This window comes from Natator depressus, chromosome 3 (assembly GCF_965152275.1).
Source record: "Natator depressus isolate rNatDep1 chromosome 3, rNatDep2.hap1, whole genome shotgun sequence".
In the NCBI taxonomy this organism is placed as follows: domain Eukaryota; kingdom Metazoa; phylum Chordata; order Testudines; family Cheloniidae; genus Natator; species Natator depressus.
The window spans coordinates 86,835,423-86,851,878 of record NC_134236.1 but is presented as its reverse complement, the minus strand read 5'-3'; the positions used below and the strand labels follow the sequence as shown (position 1 = coordinate 86,851,878).

At 42.0% G+C, this 16,456-nt stretch overlaps 1 protein-coding gene across 1 annotated transcript in view; it reads right to left on the bottom strand.

The window, feature by feature from the left end:
* Positions 1–14,761, bottom strand: part of CCN6 (cellular communication network factor 6) — a 66,003-nt gene extending 51,242 nt beyond the window's left edge. The window contains exons 1-2 of the mRNA XM_074948263.1: positions 14,746–14,761; positions 11,200–11,301 (exon numbers count right to left, since the gene is read on the bottom strand). The gene's annotated coding sequence lies outside the window, so the exon portion shown is untranslated. The remainder of the gene's footprint in view (positions 1–11,199; positions 11,302–14,745) is intronic.
* Between the last annotated feature and the right edge of the window lie 1,695 nt (positions 14,762–16,456).

The window sequence follows — 16,456 nt, the reverse complement described above, 5'->3', positions numbered from 1 at the left end:
GGCATGGGATTCTTCCATCCTAAGTGCAGGACTGTGCACTTGTCCTTGTACAACCTCATCAGATTTTTTTTGGCCCAATCCTCTAATTTGTCTAAGGCCCTCTGTATCCTATCCCTACCCTCCAGCGTCTCTACCTCTCCTCCCAGTTTAGTGTCATCTGCAAACTTGCTGAGGGTGCAATCCACATCATCCTTCAGATCATTAATGAAGATATTGAACAAAAACGGCCCCAGGACCGACCCTTGGGGCACTCCACTTGATACCGGCTGCCAACTAGACATGGAGCCATTGATCACTACCCGTTGAGCCCGACGATCTAGCCAGCTTTCTGTCCACCTTATAGTCCATTCATCCAGTCCATAGTTCTTTAACTTGCTGGCAAGAATACTGTGGGAGACCGTATCAAAAGCTTTGCGAAAGTCAAGGAATAACATGTCCATTGCTTTCCCCTCATCCACAGAGCCAGTTATCTCGTCATAGAAGGCAATTAGGTTAGCCAGGCATGACTTGCCCTTGGTGAATCCATGCTGACTGTTCCTGATCACTTTCCTCTCCTCAAAGTGCTTCAGAATTGATTCCTTGAGGACCTGCTCCATGATTTTTCCAGGGACTGAGGTGAGGCTGACTGGCCTGTAGTTTCCCGGATCCTCCTCCTTCCCTTATTGCTGTTTAATTTATCATTTTTTTCCAAAACCTCCTCTAATGATACCTCAATCTAGGATAGTTCCTCAGATCTGTCACCTAAAAAGAGTGGCTCAGGTTTGGGAATCTCCCTCACATCCTCAGCTGTGAAGACTGATGCAAAGAATTCATTTAGTTTCGCTGCAACGGCCCTATCGTCCTTGAGTGCTCCTTTAGCACCTCGATCATCCAGTGGTCCCACTGGTTGTTTAGCAGGCTTCCTGCTTCTGATGTTCTTAAAAAAAATTGCTATTACTTTTTGAGTCTTTGGCTAACTGTTCCTCAAATTCTTTTTTGGCCTTTCTAATTGTACTTTTACACTTCATTTGCCAGTGTTTATGCTCCTGTCTATTTTCCTCTGTAGGATTTAACTTCCACTTTTTAAAGGATGCCTTTTTGCCTCTCACTGCTTCTTTTACTTTGTTGTTTAGCCACGGTCACTCTTTTTTGGTTCTCTTTCTTTGTTTTTTTAATTTGGGGTATACATTTAAGTTGAGCCTCTGTTATGGTGTCTTTAAAAAGTTTCCACGCAGCTTTGCAGAGATTTCACTTTTGGCGCTGTACCTTTTAATTTCTGTTTAACTAACCTCCTCATTTTTGTGTAGTTCTCCTTTCTGAAATTAAATGCTACAGGGGTGGGCTGCTATGGTGTTTTTCCTGCCACAGGGACATTAAACGTAATTATATTATGGTCACTATCACCAAGCGGCCCAGCTATATTCACCTCTTGGACCAGATCCTGCGCTCCACTTAGGACTAAATCAAGAATTGCTTCTTCTCTGGTGGGTTCCAGAACCAGCTGCTCCAAGAAGCAGTCATTTAAGGTGTCAAGAAACTTTATCTCTGCATCCCGTCCTGAGGTGACATGTACCCAGTCAATATGGGGATAAGTGAAATCCCCCATTATTATTATTATTATTAAGTTTTTTATGTTAATAGCCTCTCTAATCTCCCTGAGCATTTCACAGTCACTATCACCATACTGGTCAGGTGGTCGGTAATATATCCCTACCACTATATTCTTATTATTAGAGCATGGAATTTCTATCCATAGACATTCTATGGTACATTTTGATTCATTTACGATTTTTTCTTCATTTGATTCTACGCTTTCTTTCACATATAATGCCAGTCCCCCACCAGCATGACCTGTTCTGTCCTTCCGATATATTTTGTACCCTGGTATTACTATATCCCATTGATTATTCTCATTCCACCAAGTTTCTGTGATGCCTACTATATCAATATCCTCATTTAATATGAGGCACTCTAGTTCTTTTCATTGTTTAGACTTCTAGCATTGGTATATAAGCACTTTAAAAACTTGTCTCCTTTTAGCTGTGTGCCATTACATGATGTAATTGAATGGGACTCCTTTTTATTTGTCTGTTTCTGACATAGAGATTCTCTATTAATAGATCCTCCCCTAAGGGATGGCCAAACCACGTGCTCCTCCGCACCTGTCGGCTTTCCTCCAGCCCTTAGTTTAAAAACTGCTCTACAGCCTTTTTAATGTTAAGTGCCAGAAATCTGGTTCCATTTTGGTTTAGGTGGAGCCCATTCTTCCTGTATAAGCTCCCTCTTTCCCAAAAGTTTCCCCAGTTCCTAATAACTCTAAATCCCTCCTCCCTACACCATTGTCTCATCCAAGCATTGAGACTCTACAGTTCTACCTGTCTAACTGGCCCTGTGTATGGAACTGGGAGCATCTCAGAGAAAGCTACCATAGAGGTCTTGGACTTCAGTTTCTTACCTAGCAGCCTAAATTTGGCTTCCAGGACCTTTCTCCTTTCCTTCCCTGTGTCATTGGTACCTACATGTACCACAACCACCAGCTCCTCCTCAGCAGTACACATAAGTCTATCTAGATGTCTCGAGAGATCCGCAACCTTCACACCAGGAAAGCAAGTCACCATGCAGTTCTCCCAGTCATCACAAACCCAGCTATCTATATTTCTAACAATCGAATCGCCCATTACTAATACCTGTCTCTTCCTAATAGCTGGAGTTCCCTCCCCTGGAGAGGTATCCTCAGTGCCAGAGGATACCACAGCATCATCTGGAAGGAGGGTCCCAACTATGGGTTGTTTCCCTCTGCTCCAGTTAGATGCTCTCCTTCCCTGGGACTTTCATCCTCCTCAACAGCATAGCGGCTGTCAGACCAGAGGTGGTCAGCCACTCTGGTCTCCAAAGCCCATACACAGTCTCTCAGGGCCAGGAGCAACTTGCACCGAATGCACACATATGCCTCCTGCCCATAGGGCAGGTAATCATACATATTTTGGATCTATATAGTAGATTTTTCTTCCATACGTCTATCACCAATCTATAGAGATATGTGTAAATCCAGAAGGAATGTAATCTTTGTTAATGTAACTGTAGCAGCTCCAAAAGGGATATACACTGAATATGTATATACGTCTGAAGTTGGGATACATAGTTATAGGTCTTTATAGAGTTCTCTTAGAGATTATACAAAACTAGATTATCCAGTAGCAAATAAAAACTTGAATTTTGTTTATATATTACAGACTTTAAGATCTATATTTAAAAGATTTATATTAAAATATTTTCAAGATCTTTGTGAAAATAAATGAACCTTTACATATATCATTTAATAATGTCAAATTTTTAAATGAAAGCAACATCATAATTCAAGTGGTGTGGTTATGCCAGCTGCCTGTATTTCTTGGCATACATGGCACACCCTGTCATGTGCTATTGTTTATTTGGAAACATTATGCAATGTTTATCTGGAAAATGAGTTTTTATCATTACAACTAACCATAATCTTATCACACAAGGATCTTGACGATGAAAGATTTCATCATCCCCACCGCCGCCCATGCCCTGCTTCCGTTTGTTACTGGATAATATTTTTTTAAATATAATCTTTCAGTAAACCCAATAAAAACTTTGTAATTTTTTCCCTACTCCAGTAATATATAACTATATACTGGATTACACCCTTTGGTGCCGCTGCAACTTCAGAAAGATAATGATTGCATTGAACTGTTTGTTCCTGAAGACTGATGGTGCTGTTTGCAAAGCTGCACTTTCACTGCTCATTTGGTAGCCAGCAGTTCTTAGCAACTCAGCTTAGAGTCATATTAGCATTTCCCTGATTCTGGGACTGGCCAAAAACCAGTATGGCCCCCTGCCTAAGTCTGGGTAGCTCTAAAATTTACACTAAGCTGTTTATAGTCCCAAATGGGCATTCTAGTAGCTGATAACAATTTGAGAACAGTGGCACCCCTGGGACATGTGGGGGTCACCTACAGTGGGGGTTGTAAAGGAAAGACATAAGAGTGTAGAGCTGTTATGCCACCTTTACGTTACCCAAGGAATTCCTTGACACCAATGGTATTCCTTAGCAACCAGCTCTTCAGACCCTTTTCACTGATGGAGCTATAATAACATAAGAGAGGCTAGAGTCCCCAAGCTTTAAACACCTACCCTCATTATAGCTAATGTGATAATGTTTCAAGAAGTTTTTTTAAAATGTCCTCTTCCTTTGTTGTTGACAATCTCATCTCAGGTCCTCAGCTACCAGGGAGGGGCTCAGATACTGCAGTGGTGGGCGAAGTATAAGAACCTAAATAAAAAGATCTCTAGGCTTGACTATCCTCTCACCCCAGTTTTACTTTGGTGTATCTCCATTGACTTCAGTTGAATTACTCATGACTTCTGCCAGTGTAAGGGGGAGGAGAATGAAGTCCTCTGTTTCCATGGAAATAGCAGCCCAAAGCTGAGCCTGACAATGTTTGCTTGTCAGTTTCAGCTGTAGTCTGCCTGCTGAGAGCAGTAAATGCTGTTTTACAAACAGCAGCTGCAGCCTTTGCCGACAAGCTCTCAACATCCATAGCATCAGGAACTTAACTATTCATGCTAGTCCCTATTACTAAAGGACTGGTATGACCAGCCTTCTAATCAGTATTATAAAATTTAAGATTAATGTAAAAAATCAGTAACATTTTTGGTTTCTTTGTTACTTTTAAATTTGAGGCTCCAACTTGCAATGAATTGAACATCTGTAGTGCAGTGGCTACTCCTTGGAGCCCTCTGCCAGAGCACCATTCCCTTTTGAACAACCAAAGCAACTTCTGAAGCTACCTACAGTGGCCTCCAACTCCTCTCTTCTAATGACTCGCAACTGGGGAAATCACAACAGGCAATTCTCTGCTCTTCCACTCTGCATAGGAGAGGGGGAAGCAACCAGTTCCCCATAACCAGTAACACTCATTTTCTGTGTGGCCACGCCCCTGCCCTGCAGATAAATTCATTTTAAAGCAATGGGATTTTGTTATGTGAGGTCTTAATAAGGAGAGAAGGACAAAGGAGTGCTAGTTCGGAATGCAGGTTTTGGGTTCCAGTGACCCAAGAGGTATATAAAACAGAAAAACTGATGCTTTGTCATATGTCTTATTTGGAGTTGGTGGGATATTCTGAAGCTGATGCTTTCGAGTCGAAGTGTTCAGAGAGGGTCTGATAATTTGGTAAACTATGCAAATCTACTGCTTCAATTAGCCTCCTTACTAAACAGCTTTGACATTGCCACCTTTTATGAAAAGTTCATCCTTTCACTGTATTTCATTCTAACGATGACTGTCAGGATATAGACTCAAAGGGGACACGTTACCCAGCCTCAGGACATGAGTTGTCTTAATATGCTATTTGATAAGATCAACTGTTTGCATGAAATCTGTTAATACCTCCAGTTTACAGAGAGTTAAGTATTTTCCTACAGCACTAAAACCATTCTCAAGAGATGTGAGGTCTCCAACTCCAGGCCTTTTTGTTAGCCTCAAGATATGAGAGAGAGAAAAAATATGCAGCATTAGAGACAAGCAAATCTTGTCTAATAGCTTTGCAATGGTTTCTGGCAAGTGAAGAGGTCTACCAACCTTTCCACCAAATTAAAAATTTCTTGATGCTACAAACTCCCTTTTTATTTTGTTGAGACAACCACCTACTTGAACGTTCTTGCTCACTGGCAGATGGCTGATTAGATACACTAATATGAAGACTTCTCCCTCCTCCCTTTTCTCTGATGTTCTTTCATCTGAATCAACTTTATAGGCTTCCATAATCCTTCTTGCTTTATACTTCTCAAGGAAGACTATAGAAAGGAAAAGCCGGGAGTCTGTGGCAGAGATACTTAATGCAACTTAAATTTCATGAGCGGGAAAAAAAAACCCATTTGATTAGATTACTTATTCAGAGGCTTGTAATAGAAACACAGAGAAATAAATAACTATACATGACTAAGATTTGCTATTAGGAAAATAACTTGGCAGTCTGAATTCCTTTCTATTTAGTTAATTGTTGCATATGCAAAAAGAACAACACTCATGAAGTGGAACAAGCAAGCTGTTTTCAGGTGTTAATGATAACTGGCAAACTCACAAGTCATGAAGCAAAGCACCATTATGTGCATATTTGCACCAACTCTATTTCTGCATTTATTCCTCACTGATCACTATAGTATCAACTAGAAGTGTAATACTAATAACTCCTGCCAAACCATCTCCCCAGGCTCATGCTGCTTACTGATAAACAGACTTTCTTTTTAATTTCTTTTTACAGTCAACAGTTCTTATCCTATCTAAAAACACATTTGGTGACAGAAAGTTTCCAAGAATGTTAGTAGCATCTCTTTGTGTCTCTCCCACCAAATAACACATCATCAAATATTGTGTCTGTATACATGAATGTTTGTCTCTTTTTAGGTAGCAGAAGGCTAGAGCCATCCATATTTGGGGTTCTGCCTTTGCTATCTGGCTTCAATAGGCACAGAAAACCATACATGGCACAAGGATTAGCCAGACATCTGGGCTTCCTGCAGGGTGGCAAGTATCTTATGTTTGTAGCTGAAGAAATAAGAGTTTCTCTGAATATCTTTAAAAAGAAACAAAGAATGAACTTGTTACTCTGTCCTCAAATGTTTCCCCAGAAAGTAGCTGGGGCTTTTGGGCCAGGCCCACAGGAAGGATTTACAGGGCCAAGGATAAAATTTAAAAGCAGGTTCCTACTCCCCAATTCTATTTTCTAACGGTCTCTTCCCCTTGTCCCCCTCCCACAAACACACACACTATTTTCTTCCTGCTCCTTAAACTCGCTTTATTTGGAGTAAGGGCTGTCCTTTACTGTGTATTTGCACTTCTCCACTGTGCTCAGCAACCAACAGGATTGAGCCCTTTATTCCTTCTTTGGCAGGTCAGGGAAAAAGCAACAAATAAAAACCCTTCACACAATGAACAAGCCACCCCTACATAACATGCCAGAGAGAAGGGCGGCTGTAAGAATATTGCCATGTAGGGCCCACTTTGTGCTATCTTTAAATTGTTGTAGAGTGTGTAAATGAAACTTGGAGAGTTACAGTGGGATAGTATTGCAATTGAAGAAAATTCAGCGGATATAGTATATCTAGAAAGAGACATTTGACTGAAATATCAAATAGCGACAGCAAATCTTAAAGGTTCAGTGTCAAGTTGAGTGGAGGTGATGAGCAAGGCCTAGAGGGAACGTAGAAGGAGCTACAGGTTCTCTGTCTTTGAGTACTTTAATTCCTGGAGTTCAGGGTGTATTAATAAAGTTTGGGGATGATAGAAAACTGAGTGATCACAAGATGCTTTAAAGGACAGACTTAAAATACAATGTGATGTTGATAAATTGCAGAAATGAGGTGCAGTCAATAAAATGAGATTTTAAAAAAAAGACGTGAAATGAGTCCTATCTAAAGGAAAAATCAAATGCATTAATATAGAATGCAGGGATATTGCTTCAATACCATAACCTGGCATAGAATTATAGTGGATGATAACCGGAACCAGAGTCATCAGTGTAGCACTGTCACACACAGAGACAAGTGCTATAAGGGTTTTATGAATAGGAATATTAGTAAAATGTAAAATAAGCAGGGTATTTTTTTATGTTAGGCTGTCCTGGTTAGACCTTAATCTCAATTCATTTTGGGGCACCATGAATAATTCAAAAAACACAGAAAAATGGAGGAAGTTCAGAGGAGAGCAGGAAAAATGATAAAATGTTTGGAAAATAAGACCTGTGAGGCAAGATTAATAAAACTGAGAAAGTTGAGTCTTGGGGTAAAAGAAGTCCCATGGCAGATATACATACTGAATCTGTAAAAGGATATTGCAAATATTACTGGGATTATTATTCTAGCTCAGGGATTGGCAACCTTTGGCACTCAGCTCATCAGGGAAATCCGCTGGCGGGCCAGGATGGTTTGTTTATTTGCAGCGTCCACAGGTTCAGCCAATCGCAGCTCCCACTGGCCACAGTTCGCCATTCCAGGCCAATGGGGGCTGCGGGAAGCAGCAGCCAGCATATCCCTCAGGCCACGCTGCTTCCTGCAGCCCCCATTGGCCTGGAATGGCGAACTGCAGCCAGTGGGAGCTGCAATCGGCCGAACCTTCGGATGCTGCAGGTAAACAAACTGTCCTGGCCTGCCAGCGGATTTCCCTGACAGGCCACGTGCCAGAGGTTGCCGATCCTTGTTCTAGCTAGTCATCAAGGATGGAATGAGAAGTAGTAGGCTAAGGCTGTAAAGGAGAAAATATGGGTAAAATGATGGGACGAATTTTCAAGAGCAGCAAAAACTGCCAAGTGAAGTTGTGGAATTGCCATCACTGGAGTTATTTGATGCTGGACTGAAATACCCATTTAGCAGGGATGATATGTGGGACAATCAATTCAAGTATTGCCAACCTCAAGAGATCAAAAATCATGTGTCAGACTCTGAAAAATTGTAAGATTTTTAAAAATCAAATTATGTTTTTTAGTCTGTCTTGACTTTTTAACTCCCCTTGTTTCCTCTGCCCATGTGTGTGTGATAATTAGATTAAAAAGTCAACCCTGGATGCTCACAAAAATATATGCATCTCCCTGGATGCTCAGATGGTGACTTACTTACCCTTTCCCCACCCATAAGATGTGGGAACTGCCTCCATTTCCTATCATTGTCTTGACAGTTATCTGCCTCCAGCTGCCCTGGGACTTCTCTGCCTGGGACTCAGCAACACCACTTCCCTGCCTCTCCCATCCCCTGCCCTCCACTGCCCCAGGACCAGAGGCAGATTAAGGTCTCTTGGGGCCCTGGGCTGAAGCAAGGGGGTGGGCACCAAAATCACGGTCCCGCCACCATTCTACCCCTTCTGTCTGTGGCCCCGCCCATGGCCCCATCCCACCTGCCCCACCCATGTTCCGGCCATGGCCCTGCCCCATTCTGCCTCTTCCCCTGTGGCCCCACCTGCACTCACTCCTTTCTGCCCCCACCCACTGCAGCCCTGAGTCCAGAGAAGTTCTCTGTCCTCGCCACAACCCCAGGGCTGCAGCCGAGAGTGAGAGCTCCTCCAGCCCTGGAGCCACAGTGAGGGGAGATTTTTCTGGGGACCCAAAATGGCCAGGGGCCCCTGGGCATGGGCCCTGCGGGCACATGCAGTAATCTGCCACTGCCCAGGACCCTCTCTCAGTGCTAGGCCCATACAAACAGGGCAGGGCAGGTCTGTGTCCTCAGCCCCAAGGCTCTCACACAGAGATCTGCCCATGTGCCCAGCAGGAATGGAGAAGCTGCTCACGTTATTACAACAACTCCTCCTGCAGGCAGCAAAATCCCACAACTGAGTTTATGAGAGTTGGGAAGGCTGCCCTCCCCTGGCTGCTTGAAGGGGACTTCTGAAACCAACCCCTACCCTCAGGCTGGGGGAGCTACCATGCTATTCCCCCCCGCCCCCATCTGCCACCTGCATCACTGTCCTCAGCCTCCCTCCTACCACCAGCGTCCTACTGCACCCCATTCCCTGCAAGCCCTAAATCTTCCTCCTGCTCCCCCCTCACCCTCCGGAGCCAGTAAATGCTTCACCATGTAGAAATCCCATGGCCGTTAATGCCGTTTGTGTGTACAGTGGGCAGGAAGGACTGAACACTTGGAAACTGAGCCGGTGGCAATAGAACCTCCACAGGCTCGATGATCAGAGGCACCGAACTCAGGGTGAAGATATGTATTTGCCTGCACATTCCACTCCTGATTGCCCCAGGGGTTTTGTATCTTCTGGGGACCAGCAACAGTTAGGAGGTTTGTTGGGTGGGGAGGGGGGCGGTGTTTTGTTTTGTTGTTTTTCTTCAAGCCTTTTGCTGTTTAGTCTCTATAACTAAGTGCACCTTCTGGATTACAAAGCCGTGTGTGTGTATAACCTTGAAAGATAGAGGATAATGCAGGCAGGGGGAACAGATCCACCAGTATATGTACGTATTTCAAATGTGTAGCTATCTCACTGCACAAAAGAGTCTTCAGCTATCCCAAGATAATCAGAGGACTGTATATACAGCATGTTTCACATAACTGCAGGAGATGTTCTAGATCCCAAAAGGATTCACTCTCACATCTGCACAACAATAGATCTTTCTTTTTCAGGGTTTTGGGGGGTTTTTTTGGAAGATTTCAGCTATAAAACGAATCAGAGGACCCAATAACACTGCACTGAAGGACAACAGCCTGAAATTGCAGAAACTGTCACAGTATTATGCTAGGATGCAGGGAGTCCAAAACATTCCACAGTAAAAAGAGATCTTACATTCAAAGGTTATATTCAAAGCAGTTGAAATGGCAGAACAAAGTAGCGTGTAATTAGGTACAGTTTGTATTAAAGATCCTGTTATTAAAAGGCTGCAAATGTGGTAATAAAAAAGATTTAAAATAGACATTTCTGGTTAAATGAGGTCTCATTCCTATCACATTTTCTTTCCCTGTTTGTTTCTGAAGCCAGAGAGGTAATATCATAAGGCTAAATGTATGACGATATAACTGTCTCCATGGTAAAAAACTATTGTCATAAACACCGAGTCTTACAATTTCACATTTGGATTAAGAAAAGAGAGAATCGGGCTAGCGAGGGAGGAAGGCTTTTATTTCAATGTGTGTTAGGGGAATACAGAAAATTACAGGCAGTGAAAATTGCTTTCAGTTTAAATGTTCTTTTTTAAGTTTACCCAGTGTGAAAGTCCCTCTTTAAGGGATATCATTTGGGTAATGATGCCTCTCCTATTTGATTGTTCAGAAGGCTAATGATGAAGCTCATCTATTTTTGGAACAGTTCAGCAATGTTAATATTAGACGTTTTCGAGCAAGAAGCAAATTACATTGAATTGTGTCTTCTTCACACACCCAGCCATCCTGGTCTCCTCCTCCAGGAATTCTCATAAATTCACTATCCAGAAACCAATTTATAGGTGAGATTTGCATATTTACAATCATGTATAAACTTGTCGGCCACCACTTCAACTTCTGACTGCATATATTAGCATTCCTTTTTATAGGCTTTCATTGGTTATGTTTAAACAACAGTAGCTACTGAACTGAAATACCTATTGACATGGACTGACAAAAATGTAATCAAGGTAGGTTATGCTTCAATATTGTAAAAAAATCTTTGAGGAGTTGTCTAGTTTTCTGCTACAGATTTATTTACAGTTAATTCAGGATCTTTGGTCACTTACCGTCCTGGAATCAGAAAATTCAATCTGCTCTGCGGGAAGGGGTATTTTGTTGTGGTGGTTTGTTTTGTTGCAGGAGCTCAGTGTGATTCAATGGAATTCACTCTGGTGGGAAGGAAATACCCTGCAGGTCAAGTACAATTTATGACTATTTGGATTCTTGTCTTTATTAAATGGATCACTGTCACTCTTAGGGTTTTGTAGCAGTGCCAATGCCCTAATATCTGAGTGCCTCCTAGGTTAAGAGATTTACATGGTGAGGTCCCTAGTGGACTTCATGGAGTCTTAAGTTTTTCTCCTTTCCCTGGTTATAAGTACCTCTACTTGGAGGAAAGAGGGAGGTGGTGTGGAGAGGGCTTCTTTATTCATGAATGATATGCCAAGGAAAGTCACAAAGTAACCACTAGCTCAAATCAAGAAAAAAATTTCTTCTCCCTCCTTCCACAACTCCAGAGACTGTGTTGCGCTATCACATGCATTATATGCATGAAGGAATACAGATTCTTGTGAAATATCCAGCATTGGCCATTGTCAGAGACAGGGTACTGAACTGGAAATGGATCATTAGTTTCTTCCTGCAGGAGAATTCCTGTGGTGGAAATGCATTCACCCTCGACATGGTAACACATTTAATTAGCACATTTCATTCCAAGGAATCCCAATACACTTTACACACTAGACACAAGATCACTTCACCCTCCTCTGAAATGCAGCTGAGGTTTGGTTTTCTAATACAGATTTATTAATTTGTACGTAATCCAGATCCAGTGTCAAAAATAAAATAATAATGCTGATTGGCTGACATATTAGCTATTAATTTCCTCACAGAACCAAATCAAAGTAAAAAATACAATTCTTTGCAACATGGGGCTTGGGCTATTCCAGGTTCAGGACATGGTTCTGGCATTCCCTGGTGTTACTGTTGTATTACTGATTGTCAAGGTGCCAGGAAACTCTCTTTTCTTTTATTTCAATAAAGTCCAAAATAAACAAAAAGGCCTCAGCCTTCCCATGAGGCAAAAAAATCCTATCTTTGTAAGCACTGAATGTCAAGCATACACCTAAGATCTGTACACTAGAGGTCACAATTATAATAAAAACACATGCTAACTAACAGGCAAGGCAGGCTGTGTTACATACCTCATTTTGAACCATGAATTCAAATTAAGTTTACTTAATTACATGCAACGTACATTTGAATAAGGGATAATGGGGTACAGAATCATAGAAATGTAGGACTGGAAGAGACCTTGAGGGCAGCTACTCCAGCCCCCTATGCAGAGGAAGGACCAAGTTTTGGGGAACTGAAAGTAGAGTGTTGGACCAAGTTTTGGGAACTGAAAGTAGAGTGTTTGAGGGGGAATTTTGTCCATAACGACACCAGCCAACCAAAGGAACATGAGCTAAGACCAGCTTTTGGATATTTTAGGATGGGAACATCTGCAGCTGTCTGACCACAAGAGTGTCATGGCAACAAATTGATGTATATGATAATAAGCTGAGATCATTAATATACTAACCTATAGGAAAAGGGCACCCCAACATTAGTAGGTGAGGAAATACAAATAAGGAAGAGGGGAGAAAACCCTACTGAATATGCATTAGACATAGTGGCATTAGACAGCGTAACATATTATAAAAGTTGTATCCCAGTCTGTGTGCGGGAGGAGAGAGAGACGTAGTCCTCGGGAAGTGCCAGGATGATGGCCACTGGTGATGAAGAAGACAATGGCTAACATTTCAGGTTGTTCTGCAAGGGATGGTGCGAGTATATGGATGTGCAGATGTACATTCTGTATTCTCTCTATCTACCTTGCTGGGTTAGAGTGTTTGTAACTTTGCTAAATGTATTAATAAACTATTACAAATACAGAAGGGTTCCTAAAGTGTGAGTGTTGCAACTGTGCTCATCAGTGTTCCCAACTAAACAATAATTTTTATAACACTAGGCCTGATCTTGAGACAAGAAACTGTCAAACCTCAGCGTGATAACTGGGAATTCTTAAGTAATCAATATAATTGATATACGATTCATAGATCGGGCTACACATGGGCTCTTGCCTACCAGTTCTGAGTTTGCTGAAGTCTGGTTTTTTGAAGTCCATTGTTCATATTCTACTGCTCTCGCTCCTTCCTTAAACCTATCATTTCATGATCTTTCACCCAAATTGCCTTCAACCTTCAGATTCACAACCAATTCCTCCAAATCAAGTCTAAAATGGCTGCCACGCTGATTACTTCCTCCACCTTCTGAAACAAGAAGTTGTCCTCAACACATTCCTAGAACTTATTGGACATTGTGTGTTTAGCTATATTATTTTTTCAACAGATATCTGGATAAAGTCCTCCATATCTTGTGTTTTGGATATTTCTGTTATTTGTCCCAGAAATGCTTCATCCACTTCTTCTCCTGATTTGGTTGTCTTCCAGTATATCCCTACCATGATGTCAGCCACAGACTTTCAGATGTCCTCCCTCTTACCTCTTTCTGGACTGCAGAACAAGGGTATACATTCTTGATGTACAACGCAATACCTCCTCCCTTTTCCCCCCTGTCCTTCCTGAACAATCTATACCCCTCTATAACAATATTTCAGTCATGAAATTTATTCCACCAAGTCTCTGTGATGCCAATTAAGTCATAACTGAGCTTGTGTACTAAGACTTCCAGTTCTTCTTGTTTATTCTCCATGCTCCTTGCATTTGTGTATGTACATCTAAGATGCTGAGCAGATTTCCCCACTCTTTTCCCTCCTGTTGCTCCAACCACCCCATTGTAATTTTCCATTCGCACCCCACAACATTTAGCCCTCTGTTAAGGTCACCCTTTTTGATACCTACATGTGGGCTTTTGTCACCTGCCTTCTTTGAACCTAGTTTAAAACCCTCCTCCTTAGGTTGGCGAGTCAGTGTCCAAAATGCCTTCCCCCTTCCTGATCAGGGGAACCCCATCTCTCCCCATCACCTTCCTGGAATAGCATCCCCTGGTTGAGGAAGCCACAGCCTTCCCATCAACACCATCTGTGCAGCAGAAAATCAAGTAGTCTTAAGATGCTTGGAGAGCTGGTGGGGAGGAAGTTTTTTAAATTACCTTTACTTCCATCAGTTTAACTGGTCTGAAAATGACTGAACGGTTTTTGTTTTGTTTTGTCTTGTCATCAGTATTGCTCAGATTTGTAATATTTTCATTCTCTTTTTGAGGGGGTAAGCAGTGAGTAATCTGGTTGCCGCCATAATGATAGACACAGCCCAGCCCCTTTTGATCAAATGCCAGAATTTAGAGCCAAATACTACCTTCAGCCCATATGCAACTCCAGAGGATTTCTGCAGCAAATCAAGGGTAGTTAAAGGACCTCAGTCCTTTCTCTTGAGTGTAGTATGCATGAAGAACTAAAGTTAAAAGACAAAAGTGCAGTTTAAATGTTAATTGCATCAAATGTATCCAAAACTGGTGAATCTCACTATGTAATATGCTCACCCAATCTACTATAACCCTGACTTACTGAGCACCAATTAATCAAAGTTCCTTATTAACCAAAGTTCAATTACCGGTATGTCACGAGAGGTTGTACGGTGTCCTCTTCAAACAATCAATGTTTCAGATTTTCCAGCCCACAATGAAGAGACAACAGCCAACCTGGGAAGGAAAACCAAGCTTAAAACAACAGTGCTCTGGGGCCCCAAACTGCAGAGCACAGTGAAAAGTGTGCAGCTATGCATTTTCTTTTTATTATCAAGTTTGCAATCAAAGTTACAGAGCAATGAATAACTTGCGGGGGAAGTTGCAATCAGGAAGCTGATGTACCAGAGCTCTGCACAGATAATGTCACAGCCGTCCTGAATAGAAGCTCCTTCTCATTCAACTTGCCCAGTGGTTTCCCAGGCCTCTCTCACTTCTTTTTCTTTTCTTTTCTTTTTTTAATGTATTTGTTAATTAGACTCTGTGCCTGCATATTTAATGAGGCATCCTGCACTTGTGCATATACTATGCTGCTGTGTCTCTTCCTTCCCTCAATGTCAGGATGAGACAGGGACAAAGTGTCAGTTTGACTTTCCAGTCTCCTGTCTTGTGTAAGTTTGTGTCACAATATTATAATGTTATTTACATGTAATTTTCCCCTCTTAGTAGATTATTTATTTTACTTCTGATTCAGCAGTATAAGCAGTCCAGGGCCCACTTTCTGATGATTCATAACGTTTCCTGTTTTGTTTTCTTTGTAGCTTCATGATTTCTAGTATTTTTGCACACATCCTGCCCAGGGATTCTTAACAGAGTTATCAACAATGTATTTTGTCCGCTACATCTCCCTTCCATCTCCTTTTCGCATCCTTGCTACGTGGCATCATTTTATTCTTTTCTCTGCATTTTCACAGTTTTGTTCTTTCAGTGGGTCAAATGGCACAGAAGGAAGGAATGTGAAATGGCAAATGTTTTGCCATTAGGCTGCTCTATCATCAGAGTACACATCACGGAATCGTAGCAGTTGGACGTGGAAAGACCCATCATGTCATCTAGCTCATCTCTATTCCAAGCAGGGCCTATTTCTTCCTGTATATTTTCTAGTATTTCGTCCAGACTAGATTTAATGTGATGTGTTTCCAAGTGATGGAAATGCCACTGCTTCACAGACTATCCCACAGCCTAAATGCTCTCATTGCCAGGAAGATTTTCCAGGATATTCAGCCTAAATTTTTCATTGGTTAATGCAGGGCTTTTCAAACTTCATTGAACCACGACCCCCTTCTGACAACAAAAATTATTATGTGGCCTCAGGAGCAGGAACCGAAGCCTCACCGGCCCTAGGGGGGCAAAGCCAAAGCCCCAAGTCTTCAGCCCCAGGGAGAGGGCTTGTAACCTGAGCTTCGGCCCCAGGCAGTGGGGCTTGGGCTTGAGCCCCAGACCCCAGCAAGTCTAAACTAGTCCTGACCCACAGTTTGAGAACCGCTGGGTTAATGTAATCCCATTATTCCTCTATATTTTCCCTCCCCCACTCCCATATGTACCACCCTGAAGAATTCTTCTACGTCTCCAGTGTCAATACTATTCAAACATTTTAAAATATTTTATCACCTTTTCCCCATCCCTCTGTACCCTCCTCATCTCTTAGTCCTTATGTATGCAGCTGGAAAATTCACTGGAACTTTTGCAGCTATTTCGTGTTACAATTTTATGTCTAGTTTATCCCATGTCTGTTATCGCTCCGAGGTCTTTTTCAGTCTGACTTCTTCTCAGGCTTTTCCCTCGCACTGGAGATACATT